Consider the following 23,647-nt stretch of genomic DNA (forward strand, 5'->3'; position numbering starts at 1 on the left):
TTCCCCATCTGTAAAATGGGTTTACTACCTCACAGGGGTGATAAGCAATATAATACTATATCCAAGGATAGGATTTACACAGTAGCAATGGATAGAATTTAAAGCAAAAAGAGTAAAACAAGGACAAAAAGTCAGCACTGTAAGTGGCAGGAGTGATGGGGGGTGAGGAAAGTCTGTGCTAAAGATGGTATTGCCGGGAGTTTGGGAAGAGCTGTATTACTTGAGATTGCTAGAGGTGTTTAATTCAGGGTCTCCGGAGAAGGAGCAATAAAATCATTATTGCATCCCTCATATTCTGGTTGTGCAGAGCATGGGGGCTAGGCACCCCTTACCTATTCAGAGATTTGCAACAAATAGTTTTCTTCATCGGAAAATGCCAGCTCATCAGAACTGTTTGCAAAAAAAAAAAGGTCATTTTTGACAAATTTCCTGTTTTGGAATATATAAGCTTAGTAAGTTGAAACTCCTCACTGTGACATTTTTTAAACTAAAAAGTTCCATTTATTGGTTCAAAATGACATTTCATTTAGAAGTATAAGTTATTTTTTAGTAAAAAAAAAAAAGTTGAAAAATGACTAAAAGGTCAAAAGCGTAATGATATATTCCAAATGACTCGACCTGATTCTTTTCCCGATTTGGGGTCACATTGTTTAGATTTTGACATTTTGTCCTGATTCAGGGCAGGAACATTTTTCAGAAGCTCAAAAACTCTCCCAGGATGGGAAAGCCATTTCCCATTGTCATGGTCTCGGTGTTGTCTTTTGAGGGGCCCCAGCTTCTCCTGGCTAACCCCCCTTAGCTCGCCTTCAGTCAGGTCAATTCCTGGACCGTCTCCCCTAATTAAGACCAGCAGCCCTTCAATTTTATGGCTTGCAATCTGCTTAAGTCCCTTAGTTCCTTTCTTAGAGGCAGCCTAGTGCAGGGCTGTCACCCTTTTCCTGTCCCAGACCCACATCTTTCTGCCTTCTTTTCCTTCGCTGTACTCTCCTTTCGAGCAAGCCTTGTTTCCTCTGTTGGCTACAGCTGTGGGTGCCTGTCTCCATGATTGGCAGCTCTGGCAGCTGTGTGGGGATGTGATCGAGCTGCTTGCTTGTAAACAGGCGAGGTTCTTCGCCCCTCTCTGTCTACGCTCAGAATGGGGTTCGTAGACCCCGTTACACCCACCCAGCCTTAGAATTGCAGGTGCCTTGCACCTCTTAGGAAAATATCACTGTCATCATTAGCCAATAAGTGATCCAGGACAGGGGGGTTGCCCTATCTCTCTGCTGCTTATAAGGCACCCTGAATACCCTCAGCACTATATAATTAATAGCAATTGTCTGTGCTTCCTGGGACTGCAGGTTCACTCCCCATGGTTGTCACAGAGTCCCCAGGTGATGCTCTGGAACTGCTCCCCACCAAGCCAGTCAGGACTTTGGGGAGCCTCCTCTCCCTTGGAGCAGACTGTCTGCAGGGCAAGAAGCTCACACGGCTTCACCTTCCTGGGTGTCTCCTTGGAGCATTCAGCATATGCCCCTCCGTGCGCTTCCCCCAGCGAGTCGGCCCAGGCGGGGTCCTGGGGAAGCCACAGGGTCCTGCACGCACCCCCACTTCGCTTCGCAGTCAGACGTGACTCTTAGCCAGCCGGTAAAACAGAGGTTTATTAGATGACAGGAACATGGTCTAAAACAGAGTTTGTAGGTACAGAGAACCGGACTCCTCAGCTGGGTCCATTCTGGGGCCCAGCGAGCCAGACGTCCACGTCTGCCTTCACTTCCCGTCCCCAGCCAGCTCCAAACTGAAACCCCCTCCAGCCCCTCCTTCTCTGCTGAGTTCCTTTCCCGGGCCAGGAAGTCATCTGACCTCTTTGTTCTTCCACACCTTTAGCATCCCCTTGCAGGGGGGAAGGGCCTGGCCATTAGTTGCCAGGAGACAGAGTGTCGGCCAAAAACTGAGGCACCCTCACAGTATTCAGAGGAAACGTTAAGAACAGCCCCACTTTGTCACAATGGTAGAGTCAATTTATCCTTTGGCGACAGAGACATTAAATACAATGCAGTTCACAGCCTGGGGGGTTGGGGGCGAGATGCTCAAATGTCGAGGTCCTGTCTGCTCTGCGGGGTTGTTAAAGATCCAACAGGATATTTTCACAAGAGAAGGGATTCCACCCCAGAGTTTTTGGCCAAAAATGTCCCCTTCTCTCTAGTGGTGTGTGTTGGCTGGTTGTTCCCCACCACCCCAGAGCTATCTGCATTGCAGCTATGCTGGATAAATCTAGTTTAGGATGCTCTTTGGGGTAAAAGGAACTGGATCAAGGTACAAATATTATTCCTTTAGTATTTTGTCTCCCCTTTTTACTTCCCTCCTCCACTCCTGTCTCATTCCCTTCGGCAGAAGGGTCCCCTAGAAAAGGACTAGTTGAGAACAGAACAGCAAGTTCAGGAGACACTACTGGGTCACAGCAGCTCCAGGAGACCGTCAAGTAGCTTTGCATTTGAGGGAGAGATCAGTGGACGGGAAGCCAGCTATGTCTTCTATGTAATAACCACGCTAAGGGGGATTGGGATCTTATCAGCACATGGCCTAGGGCTCGTAACTCAACTCTGCCACTCGCCTGTGATGCAATCTCCTCCTTATCTCCTGCTGAGGAATTCCATATCTCCAGCGCAGTTAGGATGCCTTCCCCCTGGAGAGATGCTACTTGCAGATTTGCCAAATGAACAGATCCGTGTGATAAGGCTTCTGCCGCACAAAGACCTGCCGAACACTGATAATTACAATGGCTTATCTCTGCAGAAGAAAGGTGCTCCACCCTGACCTCTTCGCAGCACTTCTTCCCTTCTCATCAGCATACAGGACTAGATGCGCCACCGCTGCAGACATGCTCCTAACGCCGCACAGCTTAAAGTCCAAGAAGGTTTTAGCTCTGGTGCCCTTTTCCAACTGCTAGCTGAGCAGCTATCACTTTGAAATCCTGCCTTTCAGTCTTACCTAAAATTTCCCCCTTGCAGTTTCAGCTGAATACAAAACCATCCTTCACTCCTGCATGCTCTTAAAAAGCTGCCGTGTTCCACCCCAGAGCTGGCTGCATTTTGGTAGTGGGTGAAGCGTTCCCTCTTGTATACTGTATATATTGCATTTTGGGATCCCTGGGGATTAAAGTTGCTGTATAAATATAAGATTTGTATTAGAACGGAAATTCACAGTCATTGCAAACAACAGGCATGCTTTGAATTCTCCCTCCGTCTCTTAAGACTCCTAATCCCCTTTATAAGCGATATGAAAATGCATCTGTTCTTATCCAAGGAGAAGAAAAATGCTGACAGGGGCCATTCAGCAGAGATTCTCTGTGGGTATTCATTGTCCCTGAAGTACAGTGCCCCTGACCTTTAGAATAGATACATGGGGATAAAGCAGCCAAGCTAAATCAGATAGGATGCTCTGGTTGATACGGGGGCACAGAAAAGAAGGATGGTTTTGTGATTAAAGCATTGGACTGTGATGCAAAAAACTCTTGGCTGAACTCCTGCCTCTGCTACAGCATTTCTGCATGCCCATCGGCAAGTCACTTTATCTGGATGTCAACTCCCCATTTGTTATATGGGGATAAAAATATTCCTTTGTCTATGGACAATAAACTGTTCTGGACAGGGACTATGTGCGCAGCACCCAGCACCCGGCCCTGATCTTAGTTGGGGTCGCTAGGGATGACTGTAACACAAATCATCCTCATAATATATTAGTGGGGAAAACAGGAACGTGCCAGCAAAAGTAAAAATATGCATCTCAGCAGACTAAGTAGATGATGCACATCCTTTAAGATGGACATGCCTCTTCCCCACATTTATAGCCACACTTCAGCCTGTTTTAGGCTCAAGTGCCTGCTTCATGTACTCGGGAGAGCGTTTTTGTGGCGTTCAGGTCTCTTTTTCCATGGAGGAACCTCTCAGCTCGCCTTGGGTCTTTGGGCGACTAATCCATTTGCTATGGTGTCTAAGGTTCAATCCCCCTGCTTTCTTCTTCCACGGGCGTGTTTTGCTTGGTTAGCTTCCCCTTGTTATTAAGGCTGCCCTGTCCTGACCCTTCCACTATCAGTACCTGACTCCATAACAAACTGTGTGCAGTGTTGTTGTAGCCACGTAGGTCCCAGGGTATTAGAGAGACAAGGTGCGTGAGGTCATCTCTTTTACTGGACCAACTTCTGTTGGTGAGAGAGTCAAGCTGTCGAGCTACACAGAGCTCTTCTTCAGGTCTGGGAAGTGTACTCAGTGTCACAGCTAAATACAAGGTAGAGTCCTAGAGCCAGGTTCCAGCCCAAGCCCAAATGTTTACACTGCAATTAAACACTAATTAAAGCACCTATGTAATGCAGTAAATTTTGTATCCGCAGCCAATCGGCAAACACAATCTGTGCATATAAAGTAGATATTTTCAGGTTTGCAGGGCTCTAAAAATTGGTGGAGGGGTAATAGGACAGGTTCTTTCTGGATAGCCTCGGTCAAGCCACTTCACTCCTCTTTGTCTCAGTTTCCACCTTGGTATAATCGGCTGCCATCATAATCCAAACACCTGCCCTGGAAGAGTCTCGCGATCAGTATTCTTACCTTAATACCCTTCACTGACCAGCTGCTTAGATTAAACCATAGTCTCCATTGACCAGTGAGCTCCACAGCGTAGCCTCTGCTGAAATGAACTTTGTTTTCCATACACTGGTCAGTAAATATTTTCCATTTGGGATGTTTCCAGGTCTGGTGATTGGCTCTCGCACAAGAGTTCAGCGAACAGAGGGCAGTTCCCAGAATGTTGTAGCAGCTCAGATCCAGAACAGAACTTAGTGGATTAGGCCTATCATATTTTAGCCACCATTAAATGGGCTGAGATGGCTGCTCTAGGTCCAGCACAGTGTCACTTGCATGCACTGTGTGTACATCACCTCTCTCCCAGTCCCTGTTCGAAAATAAGAAACATCAGCTGTAGCAACCTGCATGGAGTCTGGTGGGAAGAGCACATGCCTCAGGAGGGAAGAGTTTGGAGGAGACAGCAGGAAATCAGGCTGTTTGCACATGCCAGGAATGCTAGCTGCAATTGCAGAGTCCCTGTAAATAGTTCTCTTAATAAAGGTCCAGTTTAGCTTTAAAAACATGGAGTCCTCGTGTGTTATTACCCAGCATGCATTCATAAAAGAGAAATGGCTGGGAATAGACATGAATCACCCACAGTGACTCAGATAAAGAGAAAGAAGATTATGCACCATGATTTCCTATTTCCTCCTACTGCCCTTCCATTTAGCTATAGTCTATCTGTACAAGCATCAGAGATGACGTAAGCGACAGCTTCCCTGCTGTGAAATCAAGGTCACCCCCAAGCCCCACAAACAGCACCCTCTCAACAGCTGCACCATGGCATAGTCTAATAATGGTGCCTGGCTGAGAACCTTGACTCCCCAGGGGAAATTTTTTGATTTTCCCAAACTTTTTAGACTTTCTGTCTGGAAATTTTTGGTTTGTTAAAATGAGCTAAAACATTTTATTTAGAGTCAGTTCAACATTAAACTTCATTGGCCTATGCTGTGGTGGTGCCTCATGGGAATTGTAGTTCAGGTGTTTCAGTGTCCCATTCTCACCCATGGGCTGGGCTTCTTGGCTAGACTACCTCTTCCATGATGCATGGTAGTCTCCCCTTTGACTAAGCCACATGGTGCATCATGGGAGCCTTATGACAGTAGTGCCTTACTGTGAAATGCAGGTGCTGTGGTGGGGTGAGGGCCAAAGCCGGGTCTCTCAGATAGCCAGACGACTTACAGCTTTGAAGACAAGAAGCCGGGTCTGCTCTGACTGGGATTTGCCGACACTACACGAATACAAATAATAATAATGCTGTTATTCCACTGTGACATCTGCCCTTTTGTGTCTGGTTATTGCTTCCAGCCCGGGGAAGCGGCGTGTGTGGCTATGCGCCCATCTCCGGCATCTGATAGCGTACGAGCCACTTGAGCGTCTCTCTCCTGGTTACCATGATACTGTGATTGTTACCTGTTGTCTCTCTCTGTCTCCCCAGTGCCTGTCGGTAGATTGGATAAGGGAGCTGATGGATGGATAGATTAGACCCTGCATACGTTCTTCAGGTTTATAAAGCAATATTTTCTGTCTGATTTGGCACATCTGATTCATTGTTAGCGCTGATAAGCACAGAGCATAGAATAACAGGGCGCTATTGTAGCAGAGACACTACTGCCGTTCACACACCTGCAGTGAGCCTCCATTCACAACATTTAAAAAAAAAAGCAAGCTGACAAATGTAATCAATTTACAGCAAACCAGCTGCAAGGTGAAACGGGAATAACCATGTGCTTTGCCACTCAAGGTTCAGCAGAGGTCCACGCAGCAATTGCAATGTGGCGAGGTTGTTGTCAGCCTTTCAGGGGAGTTACCTCCTCGCTGTACGAAGGCTGAGGCCCAGATAATCCAATTTCACGTCCAGCCTTTAGAGTGTTATTGGATCTTCCGGGAATTGATGAATGCTGGCGCTCCGGAAGGGGGGACTGAGTGAAATAGCCAGCGGCGGAGGTTTCTTGTCTTTTGTTACAGGGCAGGGGAGCCTTTAGCAGTGGTTGCAACTAAAACTCTCCTCCTTGAAGGTACCACCCTGCATCTGTGACCATTGTGTGTTTTAAACAGAGCTATTGAATTCAATCAGGAGTGCGCCAGGAAACTGAGTAGTGCTACAGCAGGGGTGGGCAAACTTTTTGGGCCGAGGGCCCCATCCGGGTGGGGAATTTGTATGCAGGGCCGAGGCAGGGGGTTGGGATGCGGAAGGGAGTCCGGGGTGTGGGAAGGGGTGTGGTGTGCAGGAAGGGGCTCAGGGCAAGGGATTGGGGCAGAAGAGGGGTGTGGGGTGTATGAGGGGGCTCAGGGAAGGGGGTTGGGGTGCAGGAGGGGTGCGAAGTGCAGGCAGGGGGCTTAAGGCAGGGAGTTGGGGGGAAGGTGCAGGAGGGGTTTTGGCTCCGGCCCAGTGCCGCTTTAAGCGGCGCCGGGATAGCAGGGGCGCGCATCGGGGCCAGGGCTGGCTCCCTGCATGAACCTCAGGGATTTCACCACTAAAATTAAGGAAAAAATGCTCCATGACGGCTAAGGTGCCCCCACCTCAGGAATGCCCCACCAAGAGTTATAACACCCAGGTGCTGGGAAGTTTAGGGAGGAAACAAAAAGCCCCCAAGAATGGGGAAAATAGATAAGCTAAGCTCTGAGCAGTGCACAAACTTCTGCTGACCATCTGCACAAACAAAGAAGGTCATAAATAAGTTGCAATTTGGGCATGAGAGATAAAATGTAAAAAAAAGAGTTGAGCAGGGAGGAGAAAACATGGGTGCCAGTGCGTGATTGGTGTGTGTCAATGTGCATAAATGGAAAATGCCTAAACACCACCATCTGCAGTAGTGGCCCAGCCATCTTATCTTTCAATATGGCTTTCTCTAAAACAAATCAAAGCATGAGTGCTACACCTGTCTTAACTTAGTGCACCAATCCGTGTACAGAAAATTTCACCCACACAATCTACCCACACCCCACTTTGTTACACTCAACTGTCCAGTCCCTTATCTTCTGGACACCCACCGGTGAATTTTGTCTGTATATTGGAAGTGGTGAGCATAAAAATTTGCTTAGTAGATGTATTTTGTGTGTGTTGCTAATAAATAAATGTTTAGAGTGCAGCTGTGTAAGGCTCTCTCACTGGAAAAAGGTTCTGCAGACCCGGAAAGCCCCAAGGAAAAGGGCAGTACTTAAATTGATCAGGTTTCTTCCTGAGCCCAGTGGATAAGAATAGGTGCCTTATATCCTGAGGGTAGGGGTGACTACATTGATTGGGTCACGCCTTGAGCCCTCGGTAGGGTATAGGCGAGGTGCCCTAGATTTTTTGCAGGTAACATAACTTACCGCACTGGGGCTGGTTTCTTTATGTGTCATGGTAGGACTGGTTCTAGTGCCACCCAGATAGCCTAGCGACCAGTTCCTATCATCATGTTGAGGCTGGCTTCAGTACTGCATGGGACCAGTTTCAGAGGGGTCAGTTTTAGCTGGTCGGAGCCAAACCAAAACCTGGAATCCAAATACTACTACATTTGGGGAAAGTTTGGGTACTGCTCCATATTTGCTTCTGGCTCCTTTCTCTATAACAAATCAAATCAACCTCCTAGAGCTGGATGCTTCTAATCTTTGAGAACAGCGTGTTGCAGACCCAGCTCACAGCTATGCCTCTTGGGCCCTGGTCTAGCTTTAGCATCACGTTGGGGCTGTTTTGGGCCTGCGATGGGGCCAACATCAGTGCTGGGGATGTATAAACGCCTGTTCCAGCCTGACTTGGAAGCGCAAGGTTGAAGGCCAAATGCCTCCATTTTCTGAGCTGTGCCAACTATAACTTTCCAGCCATACACGCCAGAGGAAATTGTTGCAGGTACTTAGAAATGGTTTGTTTTATTGTTCTGGCTAATTGAGCTCTGTACCCTCCAGGCAGAGTCTTGTAATGACACAGGTCAGCATCTCCGTCAGACACCCCGACCGTTCTATGCACTCGTTTTGAATGCCTCTATAAAACTGACATCTGCCCAAGTGGCCCCTGGAGCAGCAGTTGAAAAGCAATCCCGGTGTGCTCCAGTGGGCGGTGGGTTCTGCTGTCCGGTCCAAAGGACAGAGGGAGGTAATTTTTCTCACACTAGCTTTGAGTGTAGAGGGTGACATTTGTGTGGTGACAGTAAATAGAAACGTTGAGTGCGAGCCGGGGTGGAGCGTGCGTGCGTGCATGTGTGTGTGTTGCAGAGAAACTGTTCCATCTCAAGATGTTGTTGTAGAGCAGGAGTCAGCAACCTTTCAGAAGTGGTGTGCCAAGTCTTCATTTATTTACTCTAACGTAAGGTTTCGCGCGCCAGTAATACATTTTAACCTTTTTTAGAAGGTCTCTTTCTAGAAGTCTATAATATATAACTAAACTATTGTTGTATGTAAAGTAAATAAGGTTTCAAAATGTTGAAGCTTTATTTAAAATTAAATTTAAAATGCAGAGCCCCCCGGACCGGTGGCCAGGACCCAGGCAGTGTGAGTGCCACTGAAAATCAGCTCGCGTGCTTCGGCACCTGTTGCATAGCTTGCCTACCCCTGTTATAGAGGTTGCATACGAGCGTGCCCACCTCCCCTTCCTCTCGCTGATCCCCTTTGCTGATGCACTGGAACTGAGCTCATTGAAACCACTGTCCCCAGAGGCAGGCATCTCTTCCGGGGTATCTGTTCTCAGAGCCTGCAGCAGCCTGACGAACCAGGGAGACGGAACAAAGCAATGCTGGGTGCCTGGGGGTGCGGTCTGGTTCCCTGAGGCTAATTCTGTCATGTGAAAGGGCCCTAGGCCAGCGAAAACCCCAGCCTCCCAAAATGCTGAGGGCAGCTGCCACCATCAGGTCACAACCAGGAAACCATTGAGAATGTCGCCATGCAGTGCCAAGCTACTAGGGTGAGGTTGCCTTGCCCAGTGGTTCTGAACCGATGGCTCATGGACTGACAGGTGTCAGGAAATCACAACCGCCCTGCTCTTCCAACATGGCTAAATGGGATCCTGGCTAGGTGGGAGTGGGGTCCTTATATGGAAAAGGGAGTCCCATACAGCTGTAACCCCTGCTTGCCAGCAGGGGCACTCTAGCCCCTCTCGTGGTGGCTAGAGATTGATGAGCCTGCTATGGCTTTGGCTAAGAGAGATGCATCTTGCAGCTCATGCATTTAGCTCCAGAGATCCCAGGTTTGAGCTCCACTGCCAATGCCTGTGTGTGGGTCAGGGTTACAAGTGGTGGCCCATAGTGGGATTTCAGGCAATTCAGCTGAGATGCACTTCCCTGCCCAGGGGGAGGTATGTAACCCCCCTGCTTGCTTGGAGTGGCACTCTGTGCCCCTCTAATGGTGGGTAGGCCCCCTAGAAATTGATGAGCCTGCTCAGAGAGGTGTGTCTTTTAGCTCATGCATTGAGCTTCAGAGATCCCAAGTTTGATCTCTGCTGCCTGTGTGGGTCGGCATTACATGGTGAACCACCACTCTAGTCTTTAATGGAGGACTCAGGACTCCTGGGTTCTATTGCTTGCTCCTTCACTGACGTGCTTTATTATGGTCAATTTAACCTCTCTGCGCCTCAATTCCACTTTTGAAAATCAGTGGTTATCACAACAGGGGGTGATGAATGCTTTTGAACACCTGGGGCCGGAACCTCAAAGGTATTTATGCACATAATTCCCATTGAAGTCAAATCCCTAAATACCTTTGAGGCTCTGGGTCCTGGCCCTTAGGTAGGATCCTAAGCAGGAGCTGAGTTCTTTGGAGAATCCAGCCCCAACTGGAGGTGCTGAGTACTTGGAAATCTGATCCTGGGCTCTTCTGAAAATCTTTCCCCAGGTTCCGCAGGGCATGGAACATGACTTGTTATTTGGAGAGGCCTGGCACATACTAAATAGAATAATAATGCTAATGTTTGTAAAGCACTGTAAGATCCATGGATGAATAGGAGAGCTATATAGATGCCAAACATTGCTTTCCCTTCTTCCCTGCAGCAAGCAAGTCTGAAGCCAGCTGCATTGCTTGTAAAGCCGAAGGGAGCAGCACAAGATGTATATACACACACACTTTTTTTCAATGTGAGTGTCAAGATCAGAGTGTCAGGTATAAAATGCTGCCAGAGCCTGGTAGGCAAAAATTGACAAGGGAATCCAGTGTTATCTGGAACTGTTCTCTCCAGAGAGGCTGAAAATCTTTGATAGGTTCACTCCAGGGGGAAATAACTTTGGTGGATAAGAGGCGTTGATGTGTGGAAACCCATGTGCATTCCACAGCAGCAGCAGGGTTTGAAACTGACATGTATTCTTCTCCCTCTCCCACGTCACTCCCTGTTTATTTTATTTTCCCATCTTTCAAAGCAGCCCTGGGTCTCCCCGCTACTGGGAGTGTTAAAAAGAACCAAGTCACACCAGTCCCTCACAGCATGTGTGAGTGGGAGCAGCAAAAACGGGGAAGACGGGGAGGGAGGGAGAATGTCAATAGGCAGATCTGAAAAGCAAACCTAGGAAATAACTGTGAGCTTGTCTATACTTGAAACCCTCCAGCTGCAGAGCGGCAGCTGTGTTGCTGGAGCGCTTCCATGTAGACACTATCTACACCGATGGGAGGGGTTCTCTCACTGGCATAGTTAATCCATCCCCACCCGACCCGAGAGGCGGCAGCTACGTCGATGGAGGAGTTCTTCTGTTGACCTAGTGCCGTCTTCATGGGGTCTTAGGTAGGCTTTACTGCACAGCTGAGGGTGTGGATTTTTCACACAGCTGAGCAACGTCATTTTCTAGTGTAGACCAGGGGTGTGTGGGTGTGTGGGTGTGTGTGTGTGTGACGTCTCCAGTGATGCAGAGAAAACAGCTTCCATGAATTCTCCCATTTTGGAGAGGAGGGATGGAAAAATGTGAAAATTAAACTGAATCCTGATTTTCTTCTTCTGATTAAACTCTCAAGCAGTGGCCCAGTCAATGAGATGCTTGCATAACTCAAGGATCTCCCCCTCTCTCCATTCCTGCATACCTAGGGGCAGATTCTTTGCTGCATCTCCCCTGGAGAGCTACAGCACACCCCAGTTTCTGTGCTGCTGTGGGAGCTGAAACGGCCCCCAACACAAGTCAGAGCAGGTCTCCCTAATGGCAGCCTCCTACAGAATCCCTGTAATGCCCGGCACCATGGGCAAATACTCTTCCACTCCTGGTCAATCAGGGGCACACACTAGTTCATTATTATTAACTATGCAGGGCCTGCGAGGATTGGTGATAGTGCAGGGTTGCTTATATAACCCACTGGTGAGTGTGTGTTATGGGTCCCCCCGCTGTGCCAACCCACAGAGGCTTTGAGTTGTTACAGCCCCCAGCTACAGGAGGGTGTCTCTTTAGCTCAAGCTGTAGCAGTTCATGTATTTAGCTTTGGAGGTCCCTGCTTCAGTCCCTGGCGAATCACCCAAGGAGGTGGTCTTCACGCCTGTAGTGGTGCTCCACTGTGTTGGGGGACTTCTTATTTGACCAGTTACAGCTGCTTCAAGTCACCTCTGTACGCTGCAGGGAAAGGGTCAGGATTGTGAAGAGCCCCATTCTTACACCAGGATTAACTCCATTGCAATCGGCAGCGCTCCACCAGTGTGATATAGGGCTGAAGCCGGAGCGAATCAATCAGGCACCTGCCATTCCAGTCAGCACCCGGTTAAGCCTAGCCCAGGACCTGCATCACAGCTTGCAAACAGGTGGGTGTAAATCAGAGCTTCTGAAGTTGTCAGCATGCCGGCCTCTCTGTCCCAGAGCTGTTGCCTCTCTGCAAGGACATAGCCGTTGCTATGCCATTGTTCATCTGAAATTGGCAGAGGGCCGGCAGCACTAGGCCCGAATGCCTGACCAGCCACCACAAAGGGATGTCACGAAGATAGTCATGGCGAGTCTGCAGGGACTGCAGGTGTATGTGTTTCCTTCTGGAGGAAGACTGATGGGATGTGTGCGTTGCTTATTTGTACCTGTTGGAACCATTATCAGCCTTATGTGGCAGGTTGTTTTCATCTGTCATAACCCTGCATGTAGCTTTAAGGGTGAAGGCGTCTGATTAAAGTTTTGGGAAAGAAATAAGCCAGCGCATATAAATCAGCTGCTAATATGTGGCTAAAGCAACCGCCAATGATACAAGAGGCTGTGTTCAACTCCACATCAACGACATGCGTACGCCATCTTCTGTTCCAAACTGCTGCATAATATTCTGCTGGAGCGAATACCAGTGCCAGCACTGAGGTCTGTACAACATTTCCCCCTGCTCTCCAGGAGGTTCCTACTAGCTTCTGGATCAAGGCACTGATGGAAGTGATCTTTTTTTTCCCCAGGTATTCTAGATGGGGATGATGTGCTAGACTATGGTCCAGTTTGACTCTTAAGTAAGTGACGACTGGCTGCAAAGGGAGTGGGCGATCCTCAGCATGGACTGTCGGGGTTGATTGGCCTGGCAATTGTTCACATGGAAGGTTGTGGCCACTGTCTTAGACTCACTTAGTGTAAGTCTCCACTCATTAAAGGAAGTAGCCATTGCTCCAGGCTGAGTGACCCTTCACTATCGTGTAGCTCATAACCCACATCAGCAAGAGAGATCTTCTCCACATACTTGGCCTTAATTGTTGATAGGTCCTAAGAATATATGTTGAAAAAGAGAGGAGCCAGAATAGATCTTTGTAGAAGTCTGGTATGGAGATGCCTAAGCTGGGTGATTTTGTCTGCAGCTTGCAGGATGAAGCGCTGATTCATTATCATTTCCACGATAACCCGCCCCAGGGGCTTACAGGGAATAGTCTGCAGCAATTTGGCGGTCAACTCTCCCATGCCAGCCAACATGTCCACCAGAATGATGCCAACTTCCCTGCCCTTCTCAAAGGCATCTTCAATGTTTTGTGTTGGGCAACTAAGTCGCTCTTGGGTACACCATCCACATCTGAAGCCAGCCCGGACAAAGGGAGAGGTGGTTCAATAATCTCACTGATGTGCACCAGAATCAATCTCTCCCTGAGCTTGTATGTAACACAGGCGAGAGAGATGGGTTGACAGCTCTTTGAATCTTTCAGTGATTTTCCTGGCTTCGGAACGGCTTCGACTTTTGCCCCACACCAGATTTTTGGGATGCAGTTGTCCTGGCAATGTTGATGAGGAACCAAAGCAGCCAGCTTTTGGGCCTAGGTGAAAAGGAAACTCTACATGGATACAATCCACACCTGGAGTGTTTCCTGTTCCCATAGGCTGTCTAGCCTGGTCCAGGTCTTTGTCTAAAAAGAAATGCTCAGGAAGTGGTGAAAAATCAAATTAAAACTGCAGTGGGACACAATGTATTTATCTGAGAGGGCTGGTCTACACTGGGTGGGGGGTGTCGATCTAAGATACACAACTTCAGCTACGTGAATAGCGTTGCTGAAGTCGAAGTATCTTAGATCGTTTTATCTCGGGTCCTCACGGCACGGGATCGATGTCCGCAGCTCCCCCGTCGACTCCGCTACCGCCGCTCACTCCGGTGGAGTTCCGGAGTTGATGGGGAGCGCGTTCGGGGATCAATATATTGCGTATAGATGAGACGCGATATATCGATCCCCGATAAATCAATCGCTACCCGCAGATAAGGCGGGTAGTCTGGACGCACCCAGAGACATGCACCTAAGAAATACCTCTAATAAAATAACAGCAGCCAGGCTACACAAGACTTTGGGACAAGCAGTGAAGTCAGCTGCCAGATCCACCATTAGAACGGCACAGCAGACGTTCGGATTTTAGGTGGGCAGAATGCAATTGCCTCCAGTCACGTCGCTTAGTGTTATAACATGTTTGCTAATGGGAAGACCACCACCGAAAGGGATCCCCTCACATGCCCTGCTGCTGCCTCACTGATGAGCGCTCCTCGGGGTAATTTTTAAGAGATTCTTAATCTGCTGCTGGATAGCAGAGGTGGCAGCCTCAGCAGCTGAATCCATCTGTCAGCTGCTGTCACCATTTAACAGCGGGTCTCCTCGCTGCAGCCAATGTGTTTAACGCTAAGGGCCTGGCTGTACAGCATAGCTTCCCACTCCATGCCCCTGGGATAGGATGGAGCCGAAATGCTCTCTCTGTGGTTTGCTATCCAGCTATGCCGCGTCTATTAAAACTATTTAATAATAAGGTAGATCAATGCTGATGAAAGCTGCCAGTTCACTGAAGGCACCACAGTCCCTCTATTTAGCTGCAAAACAGGTGCACCATTGAAATCGGCCCTTATACCTCCACTCACCAATGAGCTTTAACCCTGCTCTGGTAGGATCACACCAAGGAGAGATCAGTGTCCATGGGTCATTCCCCTCCCCCACCCCCACCTCTGCTGAGGCTGCCAACAAGAGGAACAGCCATCTACACCGGGTGGGGTTCTCTGGCTCATGCAGAAGGTCAGATTAGATCAGCAGTTCTCTAACGGTGGGTCAGGACCCCAAAGTGGGTCACAACCCCGTTTTAATGGGGTCTCCAGGGCTAGTGTTGGACTTTTGGGGGCCCAAGGGCTTCTGCTCAGGGCGGGGGGCTCAGGTGGGCTGAGGGTTCAGTCCGTCCCCTCCTCCCCCTGCCCCCAGGGTCAGAAGGGGGTCGCAGTGCAGTGAAGTTTGAGAACCCCTGGAAGATGATCAAACCTGACCCTTCTGATCCTAACATCTATGAATACATGACTGTGTTTTTTGTGACATGGCCACCGGTCTCCTAGAAACTCCTCCTCCCATCCCCTTCTCAAAACTCATTCTGATGTTCAGTTCTCCAGCCCTGATCGCCTTTCTGGGTTATCGGCTCCTAGCCTCTGACTTTATTATTCATTATTATTCATTATTATTATCTATATTATGGACCTAACAGAGATCAGGGCTTCATTGTGCTAGGCACCGTACAAGCACGTGGTAAGAGAAAGTAGACACCCTGAACAGCTTAATTAAAGCTCAGCCTTCTTGGGGAAAATGCTGTTCTCCCACAAGGTGTTGATCTTTGGCTTCCCTCACAGTGTGTGGTCATCCTTTATTGTGCTCTCTGTCCGATTCAGACTCTAAAATCCTTGGAGACCTTTTCTTCTTGCATGTCTCTAACAAAGCATGTCAGAAAGAGAAGTAGCCCCTGCTCTGACTCAGCTACAGACAAACATCTGAACCTCCAGCACCTTTGGAACTAAGACAATTGACACCAGCTGAGGATCTGCTCCCTGATCGATGTTCTTCCTCGTTTTTGTGGCTCTCCTTCCTATAGCCCATCAATCCCTACTCCTATACTGGAAGTGCACACGGTGAAAAACGGGTGTGGCGGAAGAGGACTACAGGGTGGAATGGGGGAGTCAATTGGAGAAAAAAGTCGTTCTCTGAACTTGAGTCAGGGGGGCAATTTGATTTGGTTTCCAGTTTGATTTGGTTCATGGCCTGGATGAAGATTAGAGTCAGCTCTTCTGCTTTGTGAATGTGTTCAGAATCATTGGTTTAAATGGCAATACAAATGCCATGTCACTGCTTGGGGTGAGCTGACTGCAGCCTGTGGTCCTAGCAGTAAAGCATCCCCCCAGAGCCATGTGCTACTGGAAATCAGGGATGCCTCAGGTCTAGTCCTGTGACTTGGTGTGTGACTTGGGGCTAGTCACGTAGACTGTCTGCCTCTGTTTCCCCATGTGTAATAACTTCCCTGCTTCATATGGGTTATTTAAAGGCTTGATTAGTTAATGGTCATAAAGTGCTTTGAAGATGAATATGGGAAAAGTAGCTTGAGTCCTCAGGATGATCCACAAAGGAAAAGAAGGGACTAGAAGGATTATAACATCACAAGTGATGACAGCTGAATAACAGAGAAGGGTACCGAATTTTAGTTAGGCTTTTAAAAACTTTTATTTTATTTTTGTCAGCTTCCACTCAACTCAAACCCCTGAGAAACACATGGGAGAAAAGGAGGTTTTGTTAAAGATGCACCATAAAGAAGCATAAAAGAGCAAACCCCTCAGTTTGTTTTCCTTTGCAGATCACCTTTAATGATGGAGAAGCAAACGTCTCTCCCGCTCTGCTCTGCGGTACGCTCATTCACACATGACTGCCAGCTCTGCTTCCTTCAATCTATTCCCTAGCCCGTGGGAGCGGCATCACTGAATGTCTTGAATACTCTCAGCACTTAAGGTTTCATTGAGATTTGTGCATTGTTACTCCAAAGGCGCCTAGTCACTGCCACCTCTGTTGTTTGCAGAGCTAAACGCCTGCACTACCTGCGTCAGGGCTGAGTGCAGCGCCAACCCCCTCAGCCATCAGCAAATCCAATTTTATGGACATGGCTAAACTTATGTGATGTGCGGTGGATTAATTCTGGGAGCTTTCGTGATGTTGTAATTCAAGCTGGTTTCATAAGCCGGAGAGAGTGGCACTTGGACATTTTCACATCACAGGGCCAGTCAACAGGTGGCCACGCTGAGATGGATAGGCCAGGCCTTTGCTTGGCCAAAGGTCAGCACCACTCTTAGTGCCGCATCAGATTGGTCAAAGGTTCTAAACAGGCAGCCCAGATGGGTTCATTTGATTTCACAGATGCGAATAGGTCAAAAGGCGACTAGCGATGCCAAGCATTGCGTGTGTATTGCCAATTTGCCATGCCGTCCGTGACTTATTTGCTGGGTGTATGTATAGATGGGTTTGTAATTAACAATCACATCCTCCTGCTGAGCCAAGATGCAGCAGAAAAGACTAAATCTTAAACCTACTTGTGGCGATCTCTCCCCACACTGATCCAGCCCCTCCTGTGTCCCTGTCTGCTCATTGTTTATGTGCATCTGCTTCCCTTTTATCTCCTTAAGCCACATGCCTGCAGTGACTTTGCTTCATTCCCACTGCACTGCAGCCGCTCGCTCCTCTACATTCCCGCATGCAGCATGGGTCCAAAGTGCTTCTTGGTCTGCTAGGGCTGGGATTCCCCGGAAAGATGGGGAGGAGAATTCTAACCAGCAGGTAACGGGTGACAATTCTCCTGTAAAAGGGTTTGTGGGTGGGTGTGGGAATCCTCTCCATTAAAACGAAAGCCAGAAAACCCTTCACCTGGGGAACTAACTACTGTAATAGTATGTTTAATAACAATAACTAATACAGGGCATGATTATGGAGGTGCTTCTGGTATTGGAGGATCATTTATCGAGTTGCTTCTCCCGTTGGCGTAGTTAATCCACCTCTGTGAGAGGTGATGGCAACGTCGATGGGCTTGCCGTCTACACCAGGGTTAGGTTGGTAGAACCACGTCGCTCAAGGGGGTGGATTTTTCACATCCCTGAGCAACGTGGTTATACCGATGTAGGTACAGTGTAGACCTGACCTTAGTTACTCTCCACTGAGCTATTGGAACTTGCTGAAAAATGATGTCAGAGATCTGCTGCCATTGAAGCCACCAGAGATATGTCTACACAACAAAGAAAAACCTGCCAGCTCCAGCTCGCGGGGCTCGGGCTGCAGGGCTGTTTCATGGCTCTGCAGACTTCTAGGCTCGGCCTGAAGCCCGAGCTGTGGGACCCTCCCATCTCACAGGGTCCTAGAGCAGCAGTGGCGGAAGGTCCTTAAAAGTAGGGGGGACAACCAGAGCCTGAGCCATGGCCCCACCCTCCTGCACCACCCCTTCCCCTGAGGCCCCACCCCCACACTGCCCCATCTCCCCCGAGGCCCCGCCCCCACACTACCCCTTCTCCCAGAGGCCCCGCCCCTGCACCACCCCTTCCCCGAGGCCCCACCCCACACTGCCCCATCTCCCCGAGGCCCCACCCCACACTACCCCTTCTCCCAGAGGCCCCACCCTGCACCACCCCTTCCCTGAGGCCCCACCCCCCCACTGCCCCCTCCCCCCCGAGGCCCCGCCCCCACACCGCCCCTTCTCCCAGAGGCCCCTGTGTCAACTGGCATGGGCCAGCTGAGAGGTTTTCTTTGCTCTGCAGACATACCCTGGGAGTTTTGATTTCACTGGAAGCAGGCTTGGGAGTTTACTGGATAAAGCAAACCCTTTTCACCGGCCGATCTCAAAGCACTTTACAAAGGTGGGTGAGCAATGTTAGCTCCATGTGCCAGATGGGGAGAGCGACACACAAACAGGTGAAGTGACTTACCCTAGGTCACGCTGTGAGTCAGCGACACAGTCGGGAATAGAGTCGAAGGGTGAAATCTTGGCCCCTTTGAAGTCAACAGCAAAACTCCTATTGATTTCTATGGGGCCAGCATTTCAGCCTCGGTTCCCTAACTCTCAGCGCTCTTCTCCGTTCACAGGTGCACCTAATGCACTGAGCAATCCTTATATTTATCTTTGGGCTGCCAGCTGTAACGTGCCTAACTTCCCCCGCTGTTACACCCATTAACAACCTCGTCCTGTGTCTGCTGGAGTTTTACAAGCCAGGCCAGAACGCTGGGAAACAGAAAAAGCTGGGAGCTTAAAGGGGGTCTGATGTGGTTCTCAGTGCAGTCCCCAATGCAGGGCTCAATTCAGAGGCAGCAAGCAGGGGATAGAAAGAGAGTGAAGAGGACAGTAAGGAGCGAGAGACAGCACCAGAGACCAGGCAGCAAGCACACATCTGCTGAGCTCCTCTTGCGCCTCCCAGCACCCACCCCATACACGTTCTCTTGTCTTTCCATACCACCGCGGATGCAGACAGGCATCCTTCAATGCGCTCATCCTCGCCTGCCTGCCTAGCATTGTGTTTGTACCATAGTGCTTGTCATGATGGCTCTGGCTCTCAGATAAATGGCGGAACCTACTATGAACCACTGTCTGTGGCACTGTGGCCCGAATTAGACCACTAACAAAACTGCCTGGTGTCACACGGCATATTATTTGCTGCATCCAATAGCTTCAAACAATTAGAGACCTGGATAATTGTTACAGTGCTTACATTACGCAGGCGTGCGAGACAAGGGCACAATCAGGTTGTTATCCAAGGCCACAGAAATCAAGCCGCGGAGAGTTAAGGCTCCCCGGACAACCGTAACTCTGACCTGGTCTGTGGAGTCATTATGGTAGGACGTAGGGTCTTTCATTACATGATCATATAACACTGGCCCGTGGGAGCCTTAACGCTGCATTTCCCAGCGCCTGGGGGCTTAAATCACAACCATAGTGTTCCATTGAAATGGTTCTTCCCCCCCCCCCCCTTCCTTGGAGGGGGGTTTCAGGTGTGAAAAGAGAAATAAGAAACCAGGGGAAACTTGATTATTTCTTGGCTCAGTTCGTACATTAAGGCCCCTCTTACACCAATCTGGCTGTTTAACGGGATCTTAAAATGGAGGTAATATAATGTAAAACCACTTTCCGCTGCCAGAGTGGTGTAGGAGACCTTCGTTAGATAAGAATCATGGCCAATGCATTTCAAAAGGGACCCATCAAAGGATCTCTCTTAGTTCTGTGTTTGTACAGCACCTGGCACAATGGGATCCTGGTCCAGGACTGGGGCTCCTAGGTGCTACAGTGAGACACATAAGAAATAATTATACTAATTGTTGCTCCAGATGCAGCAAAGACACATTTCAAAATGCGCAAAAACAGTAACTTTGCCCCTTCATTCAAGCTCCCTTCTCCACCAAGCACCCTTTCTCTCCTCCTTCAACCCCCAGGAATGCTTCTCAGTGTGGTCACCTGCCCCCACTCACCCTCCCCTCTACTCCTGCCTTATGTCTGGTGTTCGCCTTGTCTAGCCTAGACTGCGTTCCTTCTCTTATTGAAAACAATAAGGGTCTGTCTGCACTGCTTTGTAAACCCAGGTCTGTGGAACCCGTGCTTATGGACTCGGTGTGTCCAAGGCCATGTTTGAGCGTCCACACTCTATTGTAAACCTGGGTTTACAGTTGTTGGACTCGGGTCTCCAAACCACACTGACGCATCCATACTGCACTACACAGGCCTTCTGACTCAGGTCTGAGGCAGGCTTGAGCTGCATCCACACTGCAAAATGACAGAGCTTGGGATCAGACACACACCCCCTGTCTCCCAGGCGGGTTCTAGGAGCCAGGTCCTGCGGGCTTGCTGACCTGAGTAAGACTGATTTGTGCCTGGCCAGTAGGGGGGTTTGGACTCAAACCTGAGCCTGAGCCCAGATTTACAATGCCGTGTAGACATATCCCCAGAGCTCTGCCATAATCTGAATGAGAGCAAAATCAAGACCTTAGAAAAAGCTTTTGGTGCAGGGAATGTGCAAAGTGCTGTGCAACGATACACTTATTACTATTCTTTATGCCGCGTATTGTGGTAGTGCCTAGAGACCCCCACCCATTTGGGGTCCCTTTACGCTAGACACTGTACATACACATAGTAAAAGGACAGTCCCTGCCCAGAAGCGCTAACAGACATAACAGGTGAGTGAAACGGACATGCAGGCAGTGGGAAGTTAGGAGAAGGAAATAAAAATGAGGGGTGTTATAGCATGGACTAGCTGATGGCACAATTCATAGATGCTAGCCAGCAGCAGTAATTGCAACCTGCCAGCTGATGGATATTCTTAGTAGTAATTAAAGATTTCTGTTTGGGCAGAAATTCCTGCTCTACTTTGACCTGCACAGCTTGGCCCTGATCCAAAGCTGACTGACGTCACTGGAAAAGTTCTCATTGATCCGAATGGACTTTGGATCACGCCCTTTGATCAGCTAGAAACACAGTTGCATGTGGACAACTGGTGCATTAGCACTGGGAAGAAATGCAAAGATAGAGTTAATATTTTGGTCAGACGTGCAAGGGCTGAAAAACAAATAAAGCAGCGAAATAAGTGGGGACAAATGTACAATCCGTACCAGGTGTTTGCAAAAGTGGCACCCATTGGCCAATGTTCTTTTTCTCATTATAACTCATTTGCAGATCAAAATCAGGAATTATCTCCAGGGACGTTTTCGGATGTAAATAGATGGCTAGGCATGTTCGTATCATGTTTAGCATCCCTAGTATTTATGCTTTATATTGTTTCCTGGGCACACTTCAATCAGATCGTCTCGAAACTCCCAGCCAGATCAGGAGTGTTTTGACTGAAATGAAGATTAAACATTATTTGGGGATGATTCATAGCCACTGGCAACAAGATCAGCGAGAACTTTTGGGGCCTCTAGGGTGGAAAGTGCCGTATAAATGTATGGCATTTTTTATTTCTCGTCTTATCACAGCACAATTGTTCACATCCTCTTTGTAGCATCCTTCTGTCTACTTAAACACCAGAGTATTAGGCCTGGTCTACACTGGGGGGGGGGGAGGGAATCGATCTAAGTTACACAACTTCAGCTACTTGAATAACATAGCTGAAGTCGACATACTTAGATCAACTTACCGTGGTGTCTTCACCGCGGCGAGTCAATTGCTGCTGCCCCCCCGTCGGCTCTGCCTGCGCCTCTCACCGAGCTGGAGTATAGGAGTCGGCGGGAGAGCGCTCGGGGTCGATTTATCATGTCTAGACTAGACACAATAAATCGATCCCCACTGGATCAATCACTGCCCGCTAATCCGACTGGTAGTGAAGACATACCCTTAGATCCTCACGCACACAGCTAGATTCCACTCTGAGTTATATCAGTGTAAACAATGGAGTCCCTGACACCCTCCCACTCTCTCCAGTCTCTTTATCATCCAAGCTGTTCTCCCCAAATCTGAACTGAAATCCCTGGACCAAACATACCCAGACTTTGAAAAACTTTAGATCTGGATTCATACGTCGCCATGCAGCTCTTTATCTCTAGGATATTTATCTCTTTTCTATGGGTTACATCCTATCACTGATTTGTAGGCATTGACTTCAATGGTGTCTTCTGCTTAAAAGGAACGAGATGACAGGGGCCTCCCATATGGTGCCCAAAACTGTACGTGCTGCCCAGGATTTTCCAAAAGTGACCTGTGATCTTGGATGCCCAATTCAAGACACCTTAAAGGGGGCTCAATTCCTGTGAACTGGTGCTCAGCAGTTTCAGAAAATCAGGCCCTACCTGTTTTTGAAAATCTCATCATCAAAATATCTGAACACCGCATGATCTTTAATGTATTTATCCTCACAGCACCCCTGGGAGGTAGGGCAGTGCTGTTCTCCTCATTGTATAAATGCAGAAGTGAGGCAAAGAGAGAGACTGTGACTTGCCCAAGGTCCCATAGGGGGTCTATGGCAGAGCAGGAAATTGAAACCAGGTCTCTCAAGCCCTAGTCTAGTGCCCTAACCACTGGACCATCCTGCCACTGTAAAGATGCCCAACATGTTTCTAGTTGGGCTACTGAAGTAATTGGTCTCTAGACAATCCTGCAGTACGGCCAACCCCAAACATTCAAAAATCACGAGTGTGGCTCTCAAAAATCATCAGATTGGCTTAAAAAAATCCATGAGATTTTAAAACTAAAACCTGCTGAGTTTGGAGCCTTGAGGTTTCACATTTTCAAACTCTTCTCCACAACCGTGAGGCCTAGTAACTTACTTACCATTTTAAATGAAAGACAAGACTGTCAAGTAATATCCTGATTGCAGAAGCTGGGGATTTAAGAAAAACCACGAGAGTCAAAAACACTGATCTTGTGCCGCTATTCCAAGCAAAGTCTAACCAGTGCTGTGTAAAGTAAGAACCCCCCTTCTGGCTCTCATATTTACACAACCCCTGTACTCCCCTTCCCTGTAACTATTGGACATTTTACCGGGCCAACAGTGATCATGTGGGCCATGCTGAGTGTATTATACTTGGCCTTCTTAGCCATATGTATTCAAGCAGGTGCCTTTGCCTCTTTGGGCTTGTGAATTCTTCCTTCCCCAGTCGCTATGTGCAGGTTGGTAGAAGATGAGGAAAAAGGGGAGTTAATTTCCAGGGCTATTTAGGCATTAATTTGATTTCTCAGTCCTGGCACATAGCGCAGGTGTGGACACTGTTTTGTTTGCTGCTAAGCGTGGGTGGCGCATATAAGAGGCTTGGGGAGGCTAAGCCTCCCCCGAAAACGCTGGCCATGCAGGAGGGCAAATGCCATGGATGTGTGGGTCGCCTCCTTTCGGATGCACGCCAGCCCGCCGCCTTTGGAGCACCAGCAGGGAAGCCCCCTAGAAGTGGGGGGCCACTGGTGCCCAGACTGTGGCTCTACACGCACTCTGCCCCAAGGACCTGC

The sequence above is a fragment of the Mauremys reevesii genome, linkage group 1, assembly GCF_016161935.1.
Source record: "Mauremys reevesii isolate NIE-2019 linkage group 1, ASM1616193v1, whole genome shotgun sequence".
Taxonomy (NCBI): Eukaryota; Metazoa; Chordata; order Testudines; family Geoemydidae; genus Mauremys; species Mauremys reevesii.